This window comes from Capra hircus, chromosome 19, assembly GCF_001704415.2.
Source record: "Capra hircus breed San Clemente chromosome 19, ASM170441v1, whole genome shotgun sequence".
NCBI classification, from domain to species: Eukaryota; Metazoa; Chordata; class Mammalia; order Artiodactyla; family Bovidae; genus Capra; species Capra hircus.
The window spans coordinates 54,583,975-54,600,981 of NC_030826.1; the positions used below are offsets into that span (position 1 = coordinate 54,583,975).

The 17,007-nt window shown below is 49.0% G+C and overlaps 1 long non-coding RNA gene across 1 annotated transcript; it reads right to left on the reverse strand.

The window, feature by feature from the left end:
* LOC102185776 lies at positions 79-12,861 on the reverse strand. Its single transcript, XR_310831.3, has 3 exons — positions 12,709-12,861; positions 1,487-1,594; positions 79-1,148 (listed from the first exon to the last, which is right to left on the reverse strand). It is a non-coding gene; the product is annotated as an uncharacterized LOC102185776 (long non-coding RNA).

Genomic DNA, 17,007 nt, shown 5'->3' on the forward strand with positions numbered 1-17,007 from the left:
GGAAGATCCCTTGGAGGAGGAAATGGCAACCCACTCCAGTACTCTTGCCTGGAAAATTCGATGGAGTGAGGAGCCTGGTCAGCTGCAGTCCATGGGGTCGCAAAGAGTGGGACACGACTGAAGCGACTTCACTTCCCATATTGGTTCCGAGAGACGCTGTGTGACTGGTCGTCTCCTTCAAGGGAAGAGCAGTCAGCAACCGTGTCAAACTGCTATGGGTGATTCCCAAAAGGAGAACTTCTGGAAAGCAGGAAGAGAGACCTGGCCGCTCTGCAGCCAGGCAGCAGGAACACTGAGCCGCTTTTATTTGGTCCCCCACGTCTAAGCCAAGGGGATGGGTGTGTACACAGTTTTCCGGGCCTTTTTTGTTGTGCAGAGTGTTTTCCACTTTAACATCACTCCAAAGCTAAGCCGCGTCCTTGGGTTGTTCCCAAAGCAAACAGGCTGGACGCAGCGCTTTGGCGCTAATGGTCTGGGGTGGTTTCCTCCTACCTGGGAATGGACCACTTCCACAGAGCAGAGGTGACATCCTCTCTCACCCCCCTCCGGAGATGGGGAACGCCCTTTCAAGGCATCCTGCTGGCCCCTGCTGGCTCTGTTCTCTGGTGGGCACCTGGGGTTGCATCCCTCTCGCCTCTCAGGCCTCCTTCACAGAAGCCAATTCACTGGTGGCCAAAGAGGGGCCAGCGCCCTACTTTGCCAAGCTGCAAAAAAAGATGGGTGCCTGGAGTGGGGCTTGCCTGCCCCTGATGCTCATTATCCACATCCCGAAAATAGACATTCCCCTTCCCTGGAGGCTGGCCTCCTGAAGGTCAAACCCTTCGATTCTTTCCAGACAGAACCCTGGTCATTTAAGTAATGATTACACAGGATGGGCTGGATAGCTGGGGCTGAGGAGAGGGGCCCTGGGGCAAGGGACACGGTAACCTCATTCCACACGTGTGCCCCCGAAGCTTTGTGCTGCCAAGGGAGTGATGCTGGGCCAATCCGACAGGAGAGCCACTTCCAGAAGTGGTTTGTTGTCCTTTTTGCTCCTTGCCCTAAAGTGCTGACCACGGCAACGTGACCGGCATCTTGAAAATGAGTCGAGATGTCATTTCTCCTTCAAGGCACCATCAGATGATCCTAGCAGCCTCCTCTGAAACTCCCTGTCTCAAAACAGAAGAGGGAGCCGAGTGATTACCTGTCAAAGCTTATAGACTAAGGAGTAAAGTTATTTTTAAAGAAAACGAAAGATGGAATGGGCTTGGGAGGAGCATATAATGGGAAGCATATACGAAGAAAGTATCCTTTCTTTTCTGTGTCCATCTCCTTCCTAGAGCTGCCATGAGCATGGTTCTGTACACAGAAGTCCTCGAGAGAAATGCTTGTGGGCTGACCCCTCCCAACCACAGCAGAGGATCCAGGGGAGGGAGCCCCATCTGGGCGCCAGGTGGCTGTTGCAGCGATGCAGAGAGCCCAGGAAGGACACAGTCAAACACCCCACCTCCTCCTGGCTCTGCGCAGCAGACTGATGGGTCCCGGGAGGGAGGGACAGACAGACGGCTCTGATGAGAGTTTAAAGGACGTATCCATCTTCCGGACTCGGCATGACCTAGAAAAATCCACAGCATCAACTTGGCATTTGCCAACAAGCACAAAGGTCCTATCATTTTAGGCTGAATTCCAGTTGCCACGTGACAAGTATCTGTGACCACTTGGTTCTCAAATTGAGGACTTGGAGCGCTTAAGAAGGGAAGACAATCTAACTGTAAAATAGGATTAGCATGGAATCAGATCTGCCACCTGCATCTCTTGGCAGGAGTGTTATTCCTAAGGGGAGAGGCGTGTTGAGTCCTTGGGGGTGGATCCGTGACCCCGATTTGCAGCCATTAGCGGTGCAGGAACCACACTGACTGGGGGAAGGCTGGCTGGCCGCCAGGAGCCAGGCAAACCCTAGGACAGTAAGGGCTCAGGCAGGACCCTAAGTGGAAGCGCAGGCTTCAGGCTTCATTGTACTCAGTTGTATCTGGCTCTCTTCAACCACATGGGCAGTAGCCCGCCAGGCTCCTCTGTCTACGGAATTTTCCAGGCAAGAACACTGGAGTGGGTTGCTGTTTCCTCCTCTGGGGACCTTCCTGATCCAGGAATGGAGCCTGCGCCTCCTGTGTCTCCTGCATTGGCAGGTGGATTCTTTACCATTGAGCCCCCTGAAAGAACAGCAACATCATTTTAATTCTAAACCGAGACTTGGATATTATGTGTACTTAACAAAGACAGGCTGGTCACCCATGAAAAACTGGTCGTAACAGATGTGGAACAGGGTCTTCCCTGTAGCTCAGATGGTAAAGAATCTGCCTGCAATGCAAGAGACTTGAGTTCAAACCCCGGGTCGAGAAGGAACCCTGGGGAAGGGAATGGCTACCCACTCCAGTACTCTGGTCTGGTGAATTCCATGGACAGAGGAGCCTGGCAGGCTACAGTCCATGGGGTCACAAAGAGTCGGATAGAACTGAGCAGCCAACACTACTACTACTAATAGATGTGGAAAACGAATCTGGAGTACCCACCTGCCCTTGAGGAAAATATATGTTAAAAATTTTTTTATTGAAGTATAGTTGATTTACAATAGTGTGTTAGTTCCAGGTGTATAACCAAGTGATTCAGTTATACATATTTTCTGTTTCAGGTTCTTTTCCGTTCTGGTTATTATAATACATTGAATATAGTTCCCTGTGCTGTACAGTAGGTTGTTATTTTATTTTGTGTATATATCGTGGTAGTGGTGTGTATCTGTTAATCCCAAGCTCCTGATTTAACCTCCCCACCCTGCCCCAGGGCTTCCCTGATGGCTCAGTGGTAAAGAACCCTCCTGCCAATATAGGAGATGTGGGTTCAATCCCTGGGTTGGGAAGATCCCCTGGAGAAGGAAACAGCAGCCCACTCCAATATTCTTGGCCTGGGAAACCCCATGGACAGAGGAGCCTGGCGGGCTACAGTCCATGGACTCACAAGAGTCAGACATAACTTAGCGACTGACCAACAACAACACTGCCCCAAGAAAAAAAACTTTTTCTCTCTTTGGCTATGCCGGGTGGGTTATGGGATCCCAGACTCTCAGCAGTGGAAGCCTGGAGTCCTAATCACTGGACCACAAGGGAAGTCCCAAAAAATCTCTTTTACAAAGGAGAGACCTGGGACTTCCTAGCAGTTCAGTGGTTAAGATTCTGAACTCCCAATGCAGGGGACAGGGTTTCAGGAACTAAGATCCCGCATGCCACACAGTGTGGCCAAAAAAAAAAAAAAGAGAAACTCAAGTTTCCTCAAAAAATTAAACATAGATTTACCATGTGACCCAATAATTCCACTCCTAGGTATTTACCCAAGAGAACTGAGAACATGTGTCCACATAAAACCTTGTAGACGAATGCTCACAGAAGCTCTGTTCACAATACCCAAAAAAGGCAGAAACAACCCAAGTGTCCATCAGCAGATGAACGGCTAAAAGAAACGTAGCTTATTCACATTACGGAATAGTGTTTGTCCATAAAAAGGAATGACGTCCTGATCGGTGCTACACTGTGAGTGAACTTCAAGAACATCATGTGAAAGAAGTGACAGAAGGCAGACAAAAAGGCCATATATTGTGTAATTCCATTTAAATGAAACCTCCAGAATAGATAAATTCACCAAGACAGAAAGCATGTTGGTGGTTGCCAGGAGGACAATGCTTAATGGACATGGGTTCTATTGGGGATGATTTTATTTCTGGTGATAGTTTTATTGTGGGTTTTATTTTGAAACCAGATAGAGCTCATTGTTGCACAACGTGAATATGCTAATTGACTTGTTTATTTCCTGTTATATGCATTTCTTCCCTTTTTTTTTTTTTTAAATGAGGGACTTGAACCAGCAATGTCCCTTTCGGGATCATTCTTCTGTGATGTACAAAAAAGTCCATTTCTAATGATGCAGTTTAAATTATGATTTGACTGCTGTTAAAGAAAAACATGTATTCTGTTATGCCCAGAGTCCGAGTCCCCAAAACTGAGAGATTAAGACGTCCACAGCAATGCAAAAGCATGAAGGGGTTTTATTTCTAGCTCGAGCTAGGGCTCCCGCCACATCCAACACGGTGGAGTGGAGCAAGGAGCCCCGAGCCCAGATTTACAGCAGTATTTATAGGTTTTAGAACAGACAGTTGGCAAGGGCTGATTGGCTGCAGGAGTTTCCTAGTATTTACTAATTGGCTAATCTTTATTGGCTACAGGGGTTTCCTGGTATTTACTAATTGGCTATTGGCTGCAGGGGGATGTCCTTTACATCCTGATAAACTCAAACCAGGTTATGGGGAGTATGCTGATTAGACAAGTCCTGGCATCCGCAGGGATGACCTCACTGGGCAATGACTCAGCTTTTCCCTTGAGTCCTACCTTAGTCCCTGAAGCCTATCATGGCGTTTGTTAGGTCCCAACAATTCCAGGCACTTGCTAAAGAAGGGTAAGCTGGGCTATATTCAGACCCTCTGTGATAGGGGCAGGGACCACTACCTTGGGGTCTTACAGATGGGTGGGAGGGAGCAGAGATTGAGTTCAACTGTCAATACAAAGACAAGTGGGAATATAAGCCAAGGAGTAGGGTAGGGGTCAGTGGGTGGAAGATTACTAAAAGGAAACATCAGGGATCAGGGGAGATTCTCACTAAACTGACCTGGCAGAACTTCCAGTGGCTAGGATGCTACACTCCCATTGCAGGAGGGCTGGGTTCGATCCCCGTTTAAGGAACTGGATCCCACATACCGCAACTGAGAGTTTGATGCCACAACTAAAGAACCCACATGCCTCAACTAAGACCCGGTGCAGCCAAATAAATTAATTAAAAAAAACAAACAAACTTGCTGAAGGCAGGCCAGGAGGCTCAGACATCACCCAAGGATGCTGGACAATGGGGAACCCAAATATTTTGAAGGTGGCCAGACCTGGAGGATGGGGGTTCTGGCTAAACTGACTTATCAGGATTCTTGTTACAACTGGACTTTGCATGGAAGGACAAAAGGGCCCAGGGTTTGAGACCTGGTCAAAGAGAGGGCTCAGGTGAGCTGGATTAGATCAAAGAGAGAATCTTGCTCCTTGGCACTGAGTTATTCGGAGTCCAGTACATCAACTTCATGGAACCTCCCAGGGGCTCCTTCCTTCTCCTTATAGGGGTGAGAGGTGGCCACCAGCACTTTGGTGGCTTTATTTGGAGGGACTTACCTTGTCTCAAAAGTTGTGTCACCTAGTGGAGGCCCTAAAGGGCAATCCTTGTTTTTCACTGGTTCTTTTTTTTTTTTTCATTTATCTGTATTTCCCTACATAGTTATGAAGTATGTGTGGGGTTTTTATTTATTTTAGTTTTTAGGGGTTTTTGGACCCCTGCCATCCAGCATGCGAGATCCCTGACTAGGGATCAAACTTGTGCCCCCTGCAGCGGAAGCACAGAGTCTTAACTACTGGACCAACAGGGAAATCCCTTGGGTTTTTTTTCTAAAGAACATACATATCTGTATAACTGAATCGCTTGGCTATGTGGGGTTTTTATTGAGGTATAAATATGTACAGAAAAGCACACATTATAAGCTATGAATTTATGAGCCAACACACCTGAATCAATAAAAGAACACATCCTAGAAACCCCTCGTGCTCCCTCTCAGCTCCTCCCCACCCCTCAACCACAATAACTACTCATGCAGTGTATATTAGGAAAAAAGTACTTAAAATTTAAACAAAGCAAAAACATATTAGAGATGGAAAAAATTTTAATCCAGCACTTTTTATTTGTGAGTGAAGTCGCTCAGTCGTCTCCGACTCTTCCTGACCCCATGGACTGTAGCCTACCAGTCTCCTCCATCGATGGGATTTTCCGGGCAAGAATAGTGGAGTGGGTTGCTATTTCCTTCTCCAGGAGATCTTCCCAACCCAGGAATGGAACCTGGATCTCCCGAATTGTAGGCAGACGCTTTATCATCTGAGCCACCAGGGAAGTTTATTTGTGAAGGATCTTCCAAATGGCTTAGACATGGTAAAGACAGAGCTGTCAGTTTGGCCTCAGGTTGCTCCCAAGGGAAAGCAGAAGGAGGCAGCTGGTAGTAGCCATGGGATCAACTGATGGCCCCATCGCCTTCCCAGGTCAACTGGGCAGCACTTTGGCACCCCCCCCTCCACAGGGAGGCTTCCGGACTACAGATGCCTGAGCTCCATCTGCAGAGATGGTGATTTCACTGGTCTGGGCTTCAGAATTTTTCAAAGCTCTCCAGTGATTCTAATACGTAGACAAATTTGGGAACCACTGACTTAGCTTACAAGGAAGATGTGAAGCCTGCCTTCCAAGCAGGTGGGCAGACTCAAAAGCCTCCCAGAGATTCTGTAACTACCACAAAAATCCATCTTCTTCAAGAGCATCATGAATTGTCATGGTCCCCTTGACTATTTCACTTCTGGAAATGAGTCAGCTGTAGTACACAAGTGACACACACTCTTACGGCCTCTCCCCACATCCTCCCGGACGCCGGCGTGGGAATATGGGAACAGTGACAAAGCTGGCTGCCACCCAGGCTCCAGGAAAGTGGGGCGTGGGGGCTGGGAGGGTGGGGAAGGGAGGCTCTACTGTTATTACAGTCACTCCCACTAGGTGGCGCCAGATCAGACGCTCTTGTGAATATCTTTAAAAAAAAAAACAAAACTCAATTAAACCTTATTTCCCTGTGCTCCTTCTTAGTATTGAATTGGTATTTAATTACTGGTGGGATTCTGCTTTCCCTGAAAGGAAGATAAAGTTGCCTTACTCTCCCCAACTCCTCCAACCCCGCACCCCCTGAGGATTCTCACTGGCGGGGGTGGGGGTTAACCTCTGATGTTCCTGTTCCTCCCACCTAGACACACTATACCTTCATGATATGGGTCAGATTTCTAAGAACCTGACCGTGGCTCTATACTGGTTGTTTGGAATAGTGGTTTAAAATTTACGGAAGAATGGGAAAGGCTTGACAGCAGGAAGAAATGGGCAGGGAGGGGAGAACAAGGGGTGGGGGGCTGGAATGCTTTCATGTCACCCATCTTATGAGCTGATACTGTGCCTGAGCTACAACTTGGGATTGGAAGAGTGTTTGGCGTGTATCTTTCCACCAGCCTGGATATGCCATTTATGCAAACCCTTCCTGGACAGTCACTAGAAAGACAATTAATTTTTCGTCCAAGAAAGCACCATATGTTTCTGAGAGTTCTTGACTCCCTGGGGAAGTGTTCTAATTACCTGTTTCCGAGTGGTAAATCACCCTAAAATGTAGTGGCTTGAAGCAATAATTTACTGGGTCCTCTGCGGTATGGATGTGAGAGGTGGACTGTGAAGAAAGCTGAGTGCTGAAGAATTGATGCTTTTGAACTGTGGTGTTGGAGAAGACTCTTGAGAGTCCCTTGGACTGAAAGGAGATCCAACCAGTCCATTCTAAAGGGGATCAGTCCTGGGTGTTCTTTGGAAGGAATGATGCTAAAGCTGAAACTCCAGTACTTTGGCCACCTCATGCAAAGAGTTGACTCATTGGAAAGGACTCTGATGCTGGGAGGGATTGAGGGCAGGAGGAGAAGGGGACGACAGAGGATGAGATGGCTGGATGGCATCACCGACTTGATGGACATGAGTTTAGGTGGACTCCGGGAGTTGGTGATGGACAGGGAGGCCTGGCGCGCTGCAGTTCATGGGGTCGCAAAGAGTCGGACACGACTGAGCGCCTGAAGTGAACTGCAGGATGACTGGACTCAGTTGGGTGGTTCTCACTTAAGGACTCATGTGGTTGCATGTCAATGGTCTGAACATCTGAGATGGGTCCCTCCCATGGGACCCTTGAGGGGGGCTATCAGCTAGTTCAACTGGGGCCGCTAGCCAGAGCTCTTGCGTGGCCCCCCCAGGTGACATGGAGCCTGGGTTCCCAGAGCGACGGTCTCACAGGCATCATTCCAAGATGCCCAGCGGAAGCTGTGCGGCGTCTCATGCCCTGGCTTTGGAAGTTCCAGGCTGTCACTTGCACCACATTCTACAGCTCAAGCAAATCACTAAGGCCAGGGCAGATTCCAGGGAAGGGAGCCAGGGCCCCTCCCCCTCGGTGGGGGAGAAGGGGTCTATGGAGGCCATATTTAGGGACTCAGTTACTTATCTCAGGAAGTGGGAACTGGGACAAATTCAAGGAACTGCTTCACCCTGAAGGAAACTGTTTTTCAGTTTAAGAACAGACTCCTTCAAATGTATTTTCAGGAAACCCCAGTGCCTGGTTGATCAAACCCCAGCTTCCTTGAGTGTCCATGCTTTAACTGGAACCAGCTACCCAGCCAGACAGCATTCATCCTTAAGCCCTCTCTCTCCATTGGAAGCTGCTGATTTTCCACTTCCTTCTTAATACAAGTGCTAACATTCATCACGCTCTTATTTTGTGCCAGACACTGTGCTGAGCAATGCATGCACTTAGCCCGTTCCATTAAGACTTGTCTTGTTGAAGTGCCTGTTAGGAAAAGGTTGCTTGCTTGCTTGTTTGTTTCCAATAACTACCACCAGCTGTGTTCTGTCCAAACCCCCTTGGTCACTTGAGTGTAAGGCTCCCTCTTAAGGCACCTCAATCTGATTCCACTTTTCCAGTCACTTTGTTTTTGTTGTTGTTGTTAAGGCAGCCCCACTTGGGAGTTTAAGGCTTGTGCATTTAAAAAGTTAAACTTGGGACTCACATGTAGAGAACAAACTTACGGATACCAAGGTGGGAGAGGGGGGATGAACTGGGAGCTTGGGATCGACATATGTATACACTAGCGATAAAACAGATAACTAAGGCGCACCTACTGTATAGCTAGGGAACTCTGCTTAATGTATGACGGTGACCTGAATCAGAAAGAAATCCAAAATGAGGGAATATATGTATATGCATGAGCTTCCCAGGGCTTCCCAGATGGTGCTAGTGGTAAAGAACCCACCTGCCAGTGCGGGAGACATAAGACACGCGGGCTCAGTCCCTGGGTCGGGAAGATCCCCTGGAGGAGGCATGGCAATCCACTCCAATACTTTTGCCTGGAGAATCCCATGGACAGAGGAGCCTCATGGGCTACAGTCCATATGGTCACAAAGAGTCAGACATGACCGAAGACCCTTGGCACACGTGATCTGCCCAGGTGGCTCATTGGTAAGGAATAACCGCCAGTGCAGGAGACAAAGGGGATGTGACTTGACTGCCGGGTCGGGAAGATCCCCTGATGTAGGAAATGGCAACTTACTCCAGTACTCTTGCCTAGAGAATCCCATGGACAGAGGAGCCTGGAAGGCTACGGTCCTTAGAGTCGCAAAGAGTGGGACACAACTAAATGACTGAGCACACGCATACGTATCCTCAGAGCCGATTCACTTTGCTGTACTGCAGAAACTAACACAACATCGCAAAGCAACTCTGCTCCAATGAAAATTAAAGAATAAAGATAAATTAAAAGTCAAACTTGGGAATTCCCTGGTGGTCCAGTGGTTAGGACTCTTCACTTTCACTTCCGGGGCCACAGTTTCCATCCCTGGTCAGGGAACTAAGATCCCAAAAGCCACCTGGTATGGCCAAAAAAATAAATAAATGAAGTCAAGCTTGTCTCAGATTACCCCTACCCCTGCCAAAGCACAGGCCTGAGGTTTCAGCAATGAAGCAGGGACCAAGCATACCTCTCACACCACCCTCCTCTCTGCTTACTTGAGGCACTGGGGAGAGAAATGGAAAACAGAGGTGTTTCCTGTGGTCACTGGCCTGGGTCTTTACTGCTGACCCAACTCGTTCTCTGGAGCAGGGTTTCTCATCCTCAGCACTACTGATGTTTAGGGCTGGATTATCCTTTGTTGTGGGGCCCTGTCCTATGCATTGTTTGGCAATATCCCTGGCCTCACCCTATTGGACGCCAGTTGTTCAGTCCTAAGTCTTGTACCACTCCCCAAGTTACGCAACCAAAAATGTGTCAGCCATTACCAATATGCCCTGGTTGAGAACCAGTGCTCCTTAGACTTGGTGTGCCCAAGGGGGTGCCCCATGGGCCTACCGACAGAGACTCTCTCCCACGGGGCTCCCCTGGTTACATATTCTTGCTGACCCTTGGCCTCATGTCATATTGCTCTGAGGTGTTCCCCTGCCCCCAAACCCCAGAATCCAATTCTAGACTGCCCTGGTGGTCCAGGGGTAAAGACTCTGCCTGCCAACGCAGGGGACGTGGGTTCGATCCCTGGTCTGGGAAGATCTCATATGCCACAGAGCAACTAAGCCTGTGCACCCCAAGTACTGAGCATGCGCTCTAGAGCCTGTGTGCCACAACTACTGAGCTGTCATGCCTAGAGCCTGGACTCTGCAACAAGAGAAGCCACCGCAACGAGAAGGCCAAGCACGAGCACCAGAATAAACCGTAGCCCCTGATGGCTGCAACCAGAGAAAGCCTGCATGCAGCAGTGAAGACCCAGTGCAACCAAAAGTAAATTTTTTAAAAAGCCTCAAAAAACCACAAAGACTCTGCAATTCCGTCCGTACTCTGGATCCAGCTCTGAGGCTGTAGGGCAGTGGGGGTGGGGATTGTCCCAGTCCTTCGCCTCCTGGCTGACTGCCCACCACCCCAGCTCCCCTGAACACTCTCCAAACTTCAGGAGCCCTAGGACAGAGCCACCAGCCCATGGCCAAGTAGACAGCCAAGTGGGAGACAAGGTGTTCCTCTCTGCTGTCCCACCCGCTTTACAATGACTCCACTGTGTCCCCAACCCCCTTCACTCCCACCTGTTTCCCAGAAAAGCCAGTCAAGTCTTCATGAAGAAGCAGCCTCTCACCCCTCCTCCCTCCCTTTTCCTTTGGAAGCACCAACTACCCAGGGTTGGGCCAAACTTCACAGGTTAAGAGCTCCGTCCTCTGAAAGACTGTCTTCACTCAGACACCAGCCGCCAAGTCTGGGGGGGTCCCGAAGCCACACTCACTTTTTACCAGTTTGCTACAAACCTGGGGGTTCCCCCTACTCCCTCAGGTTTAATAATTCACTAGAGTGACTCACACAAAAGTGCTGTACTTGCCTTTACAGTTTAATGATCGCAAAAGGATACAAATCTGAACCAGTCTCGAGCAAGGGCTGGTGGGGGGGTGGTCCCAAACTTGATGCTTCTGACATCCTCAGGGACATGTTACCCTCTTGGCACACCAGTATGTGACAGTATGCAGAGCATTGCCGACCGAGGAAGCTCACCAACCTGAAGTATCTTGAGTTTCTGTTGCTGTTGCTATCACTGTTGTCCAGTCCCTAAGTCATGTGTGACTCTGAAACCCCATGGACTGCAGCATGCCGGGCTCCCCTGTCCTTCATTATCTCCCGGACTTGGCTCAAATTCATATCCATTGAGTTGGTGATGCTGTCTAACCATCTCATCCTTTACTATTCCCTTCTACTTTTGCCTTCAATCTTTCCCAGCGTTTTTACTGCAGTTTCATTATATATGTACCCCATTGACTGAATTCAATCTCCAGTTCCCCTCCCTTCCCCAGAAAGTGAAAAGTGAAGTCACTCATTCCTGTCCGACTCTTTTGGACTGTAGCCCACCAGGCTCCTCCATCCATGGGATTTTCCAGGCAAGAATACTGGAGCGGGTTGCCATTTCCTTCTTCAGGAGATCTTCCCAACCCAAAGATTGAGAACCCGGGTCTCCTGCATTGTAGGCAGATACTTTACCATCTGAGCCACCAGGGAAGTCTCCCTTTCCCCAGAGACTGAGCTAACAACACATGATTTATCCTAAACCAGCAGGTCAAGTTGGAGGAGTCCAGTGTGAATACCAGACACTCCCATCACTTAGAAAATTCCCAGGATTTAGAGGTGGCCTCCCAGGAACCAGACAAAGACCATCCAAATGCCAGGTTACACACAGGATTCATAGAGTCCGTGCTGCGTGGTATCTGCCAACCAGCCCCTGGCTGCTAGTTCTCTGAAAGTACAATGTGGGGTGCATTTTACTCTTGGCAGTTGTTGTTGCTAAGTCACTTCAGTTGTGTCCGTAGGCAATTCTTGGAGAGCAGGAAAGATCCTGCAGGGTGCCTGCCTCCATCTTGTTGCATATACATCAGCTCATCTAGTCCAACCAGTCTCCCACCCCCATGCCCCTAGGCAGGTGTTATTGTGATCACCCTTCCACAGATGAAGAAACGCAGGTGCAGGCTGAGAGACTCCCCAGGTGAATCAGTAGAACAGGACTGAGTGCAGGCCTGTCTGACTCCAACCTGCCCACTCATGAGGAGCAGAGCTCTGGCTCCCCCCAAACCCCTCATCCCCTGCCCCCCTGGTGTAGTCATGCCAGCTCCCCTCACGGCCTCCAAAACACCTCCCTTCCTCCTGCAAAGCCGTGTCCTGACCCTCTGCTACGGGGCTCACCACTCCGAACCCTCCCCCTGTGGTCACCCACTCCTCGTCTGGGGCGTCTCTGGCCTCTGCTCTTAATCTTCCTGACTCCAAGTTCCGAGAAAGTGTAGAACATTAGGTTCTGGGAGCTGGACGCCTGCCATAATCTCTCTCCGATCTAGAGCGTTTTCCATCCGCGTCCGACCTCAGCCTTTACTCTCTCGCGGCCGCCCCGCGATCACCAAGCCCTTCTCCAGGGCTGAAGTCCACGTGCCAGGCTGTCCTGCTCTCTCCCTCCTGCGGCCGCGCTGTCATTCAGGCCTACCTTTAAACCCTTGAGCACCTCCTCTCACTCCTCCGATCCGCCGCCGTCCTGAGGCTGTGGGGAGGGGGAGGAGGGGCAGCGTTTAAAGTTGGGGCCGCAAGCGGCTCCGTGATGCTGCCGGGACTCCGCGAACCCCCGTTTCTCCTCGGCCACGGCTCCCTTCCAGCCTCTGCCGCCAGGGGCGCTAGCCGGGCCCACAGGGCCGGCGGAGCGGGTAGGGCTGTGGCTTCCAGTCGGCTCCCTGGTCTGGCTCCCGAGCATCACCCTGATGTTTGGTTCCAGGCTCCAGGGTCCCTGTGCTCGAGAACCAGCCTCTGTGCCTCACAGAGATACCGCACCAGCTGGGCAGTGACCTCTCGCCAGAGATCCGAGTCCCAGCTCCCTGGGACCCCCTCTTCCCGGCTTCTAAGGATCTCATAACCCTGACCTGTCCTCTTGGTTCCCCAGCCAAGGGGGTGGGGTAGCTGCTTCTTGTGGTTCCCCCAGAGTCTGCTTTCTGCTGCTTCTGTCCTGCAATACCCATTTAACCAATTCTCTGTTCTAAATTCTTTGTTAAAATAATGAATGCGCTAGTTTTCCTGGTTGCCCGTGACTAATAAATATGTATAAACATTTCCCCTCTCCCTTCCCTGAGGGCTCAGAATCCACCAGTGCGGGAGACCCTGGTTCGATCGCTGGGTTGGGACGATCCCCTGGAGGAGGGCATGGCAGCCCACTCCAGTATTCTTGCCTGGAGAATCCCATGGACAGAGGAGCCTGGCGGGCTGCAGTCCATGGGGTTGCAGTCCATGGGATTACAAAGAGTCACACACAATTGAGCCACTAATACTTTTCACCTAATTACCTCCAACATGCCAGACCCTGTTCTGCTTGACATAGATGGGCTCACTTAACTCTCACAAAACCCTTCTAAACAGCAATTACTATTATCCCCACTTCAACAGGGGAGAAAACTGAAGGGCAAAGGAAGACAGAATTAATTGCTCAGGGTCACACAGCTGGAAAGAGTTGGGCCCAAGATGGCACACACGTATGCACCCTCTCAGGGTGTCCCTGGGGCATTAAGTGAACACATAGTTTCCCAGTTTACGGATGGACTAGAGCTATTTTGGGATGTTTATATCATGTGGAGGTTTTGGCTATTAGAGATCCTGAATCACCTTGAATCTGATAAATTTAGTTTACTTGAGCCAGGAATCTTGCAGCTTTCCGAATTATTTGGTCCATGATTTGTTGCAACCTACCTCCTTAATGTTTGTTTGTTTTTAATAAGGTTGTTTTTGTTTATTTATTTGGTTGTGCCAGGTCTTAGCCCTGGAACATAGGATCTTCAGTCTTCATTGATCTGGGATCTAGTTCCCTGACCAGGAATTGAACCCAGGTCCCCAAACTCCAGTACTTTGGCCACCTCATGCGAAGAGTTGACTCATTGGAAAATACTCTGATGCTGGGAGGGATTGGGGGCAGGAGGAGAAGGGGACTACAGAGGATGAAGAGATGGCTGGATGGCATCACTGACTTGATGGACGTGAGTCTGAGTGATCTCCCAGAGTTCACTGGTGATGGACAGGGAGGCTTGGCGTGCTGTGATTCATGGGGTCGCAAAGAGTCGGACACGACTGAGCGACTGAACTGAAATGAACTGATCCCCCGCACTGGGAGCTCTGAGTCTTAGCCATTGACCACGAGGAGAGTCCGCTGTCTCCTTAATGTTTATCTTCTATCTTATCAGCCCCTACTGACCTTTTTCCTCCCTTCATGTCTTTCCCTATGAACTCCCCCACCGCCTTGCCAGTGCTGCTATAAATCTGGAGATGTGGGCAAGGAAACATCTCGTTTGGCAGAACTCTAGAAGGCACTATGGTCTCACCTTGAACCAAAGTCTTCAGCAAGTATGGGTATTGGTGATGCCCTGAAACGTCTCTGACTTCCCAGGTAGAGCTAGTGGTAAAGAACCCACCTACCAATGCAGGAGACATAAGAGACACTTATGTCTTCACAGGTTTGATCCCTGGGTAGGGAAGGTAGCTTGGAGGAGGAAATGGCAGCCCACTCCAGTATCCTTGCCTGGAAAATCCCATGGACAGAGGAGCCTGGTGGGCTACAGTCCATGCGGTCGCAGAGAGTTGGACACGACTGAAGCTACTTAGCACGTATCTCCAAAGGCCTTCACCAAGAGTTCCTGAAAACCCCACAACAGAGCGGTTCTATCCTACTGAGACTCCACGCTGGATTCCATTTCAGACTTCCCAGTGGCCGTCAGGGCAGCTGCTCTCCATCACTGCCCTTGCTCGAGTTGGGAAGGGTCACTCCCGGCGTGCTTGGCTCTGTCTATGCAGTACTTTGCCCTCGTCCCCAGCGTGGTTTCTGGTGTCCTATGGAGAGAATCAGCTAAGAGATCCAAATCGGTATTATTTTTAGAACTAAAGATCATTTGGTCTCAGCTTGCTTAGTCCTGTTCAGGGAATGAAAACAGGGGAAAAATCTCATATTTTTTTCAAAGTTCAAGTCAGAGTAGTGCGACCTGGAGGCAACACTTCTGAATCGCTGCCTCAAAAGTTTTCCTTTGTTGCAGAGACTGACCTTGTCTTCCAAAGGATTCATTCCCCGGGGACAAGGCTGAGTCTTTTGAAACACACCCCTCTTTGTCTTTGTCTGCCTGTTCTCTAGGACAACTCTTTGTGTCAAATCTGAACCTGTGCTTTCTCTTCCAGTTTTTAGAATAGATGAGATTATGTTTCCGTAATTTATGCTGAACCTGCAGCCCAGTTAACAACAGGTTTTTTTTTTTTTCACTTGAAAACCAAAATTGAGTTGAATGCAGAAAATGTCATCTTGCATTGGGCAGAGAAAGCTGTTTGTTTTTTTGTTTTTTTTTTTTTTTGCAGGAAGTGTCCAGCAGATCTGGAAGATCAGCCTGTTCTTATAGAGAAAACTTAAAAAAAAAAAAAAGAACTGGGCAAGAAAAGTCTCATTTCAAAAAGCAAAAAAAAAAAAAATTATTTACAAAATTGAGCAGAGAGGTATTTTTTTCCCTCGGTTCAGACCTTGTATTGGTCAGGGTTCTCCAGAGAAGAAACAGAATTGATATGATTATCTATCTATCTAGAAAGCAAAACAATTTTTAATATTTATTTATTTGGCTACACTGAGACTTAGTTTCAGCATATGGGCTCTGTTATAGTTCCCTGATCAGGGAACAAACCCAGGCCCCCTGCATTGGGAGAGCAGAGTCCTAGCCACTAGACCACCAGGGAAGTCCCTAGAAAGCAAATATTAAAGAACTAAAAGGAAATATTAAAAACTCCCCAATCAGAGAACAAGCAGATGAAAAATAATTAAGGTAATAAAGAATTTGAATACAACTAACAAACTTGATCTAACCAACAGATATAGGACATGCACTTCCAAACTGCCGAACACCTGTTCTTTTCAGGTGTAGGTAAGATATTTACCTACATAGATCACGTGCCGAACCACCAAGAGTGTCTCAGCACATAGCAGAGGACTGAGTTCACTTAGAGTGTGTTCTCTTACCAAGTGGAATTAAATTAGAAATCAGTCATAAGTCTCTAGAAGTTTCTCAGAGTTTTAAAATCAAGCAACACACTGCTAACAATTCACATGACAAAGAAGAAATCATAGTGAACATTCCAAAGATTCTCAGAAGTAAAAAACCACATCATTTTCAGCAAATGGCAAAGAGTCGAGAAAGCCACAGACCCAGGGCGTGGCCTATGGGGGGAGAGGGAGGGGAAAGCAGGAGATGGAGAGCGAGGCTCAGACCATGTCAGACTAGGGAGTCTGGCCTCGTAGGCAGTGGACAGCCCTGAAGGCTTTTTACCAGGAAATCTGCTGTGTGTGTGGAGGGTGGGCTAGAGCCATTGGAGGGAAGGAAGGACAGAATGTGAAAGCGTGAGGCCAGCTCCGAGACCTCTGCCCAACATCAGAGATCAATAGCTATTTGCTGTGTCACGTGTCAGGTCCATAAATACAAGCAGAGCCCTTACTACGTGCCCGAAAGGCACTACCGATCCCTGCTCCAAGTGGAGCGGGTGAAGCATCTTGGCGCCACGTAGATTGTCATACACAGATCGCTAACTGGGAACACTTCCAGCAGTGTAACCGAAATGTTCATTCTTTATGAAGCATCACATTAAAACAGAGCATGTAGTTCTTGATGCCAGGCTAAGATTAAATGCCTAGCTTGACGGCACTTCCAAAGACATTCTGTACATAAAGCCCAGCCTCCTCCCTCCATGCCTGAGGCAGTCTGGGAGGGCAGCTGTTTCTCATCAG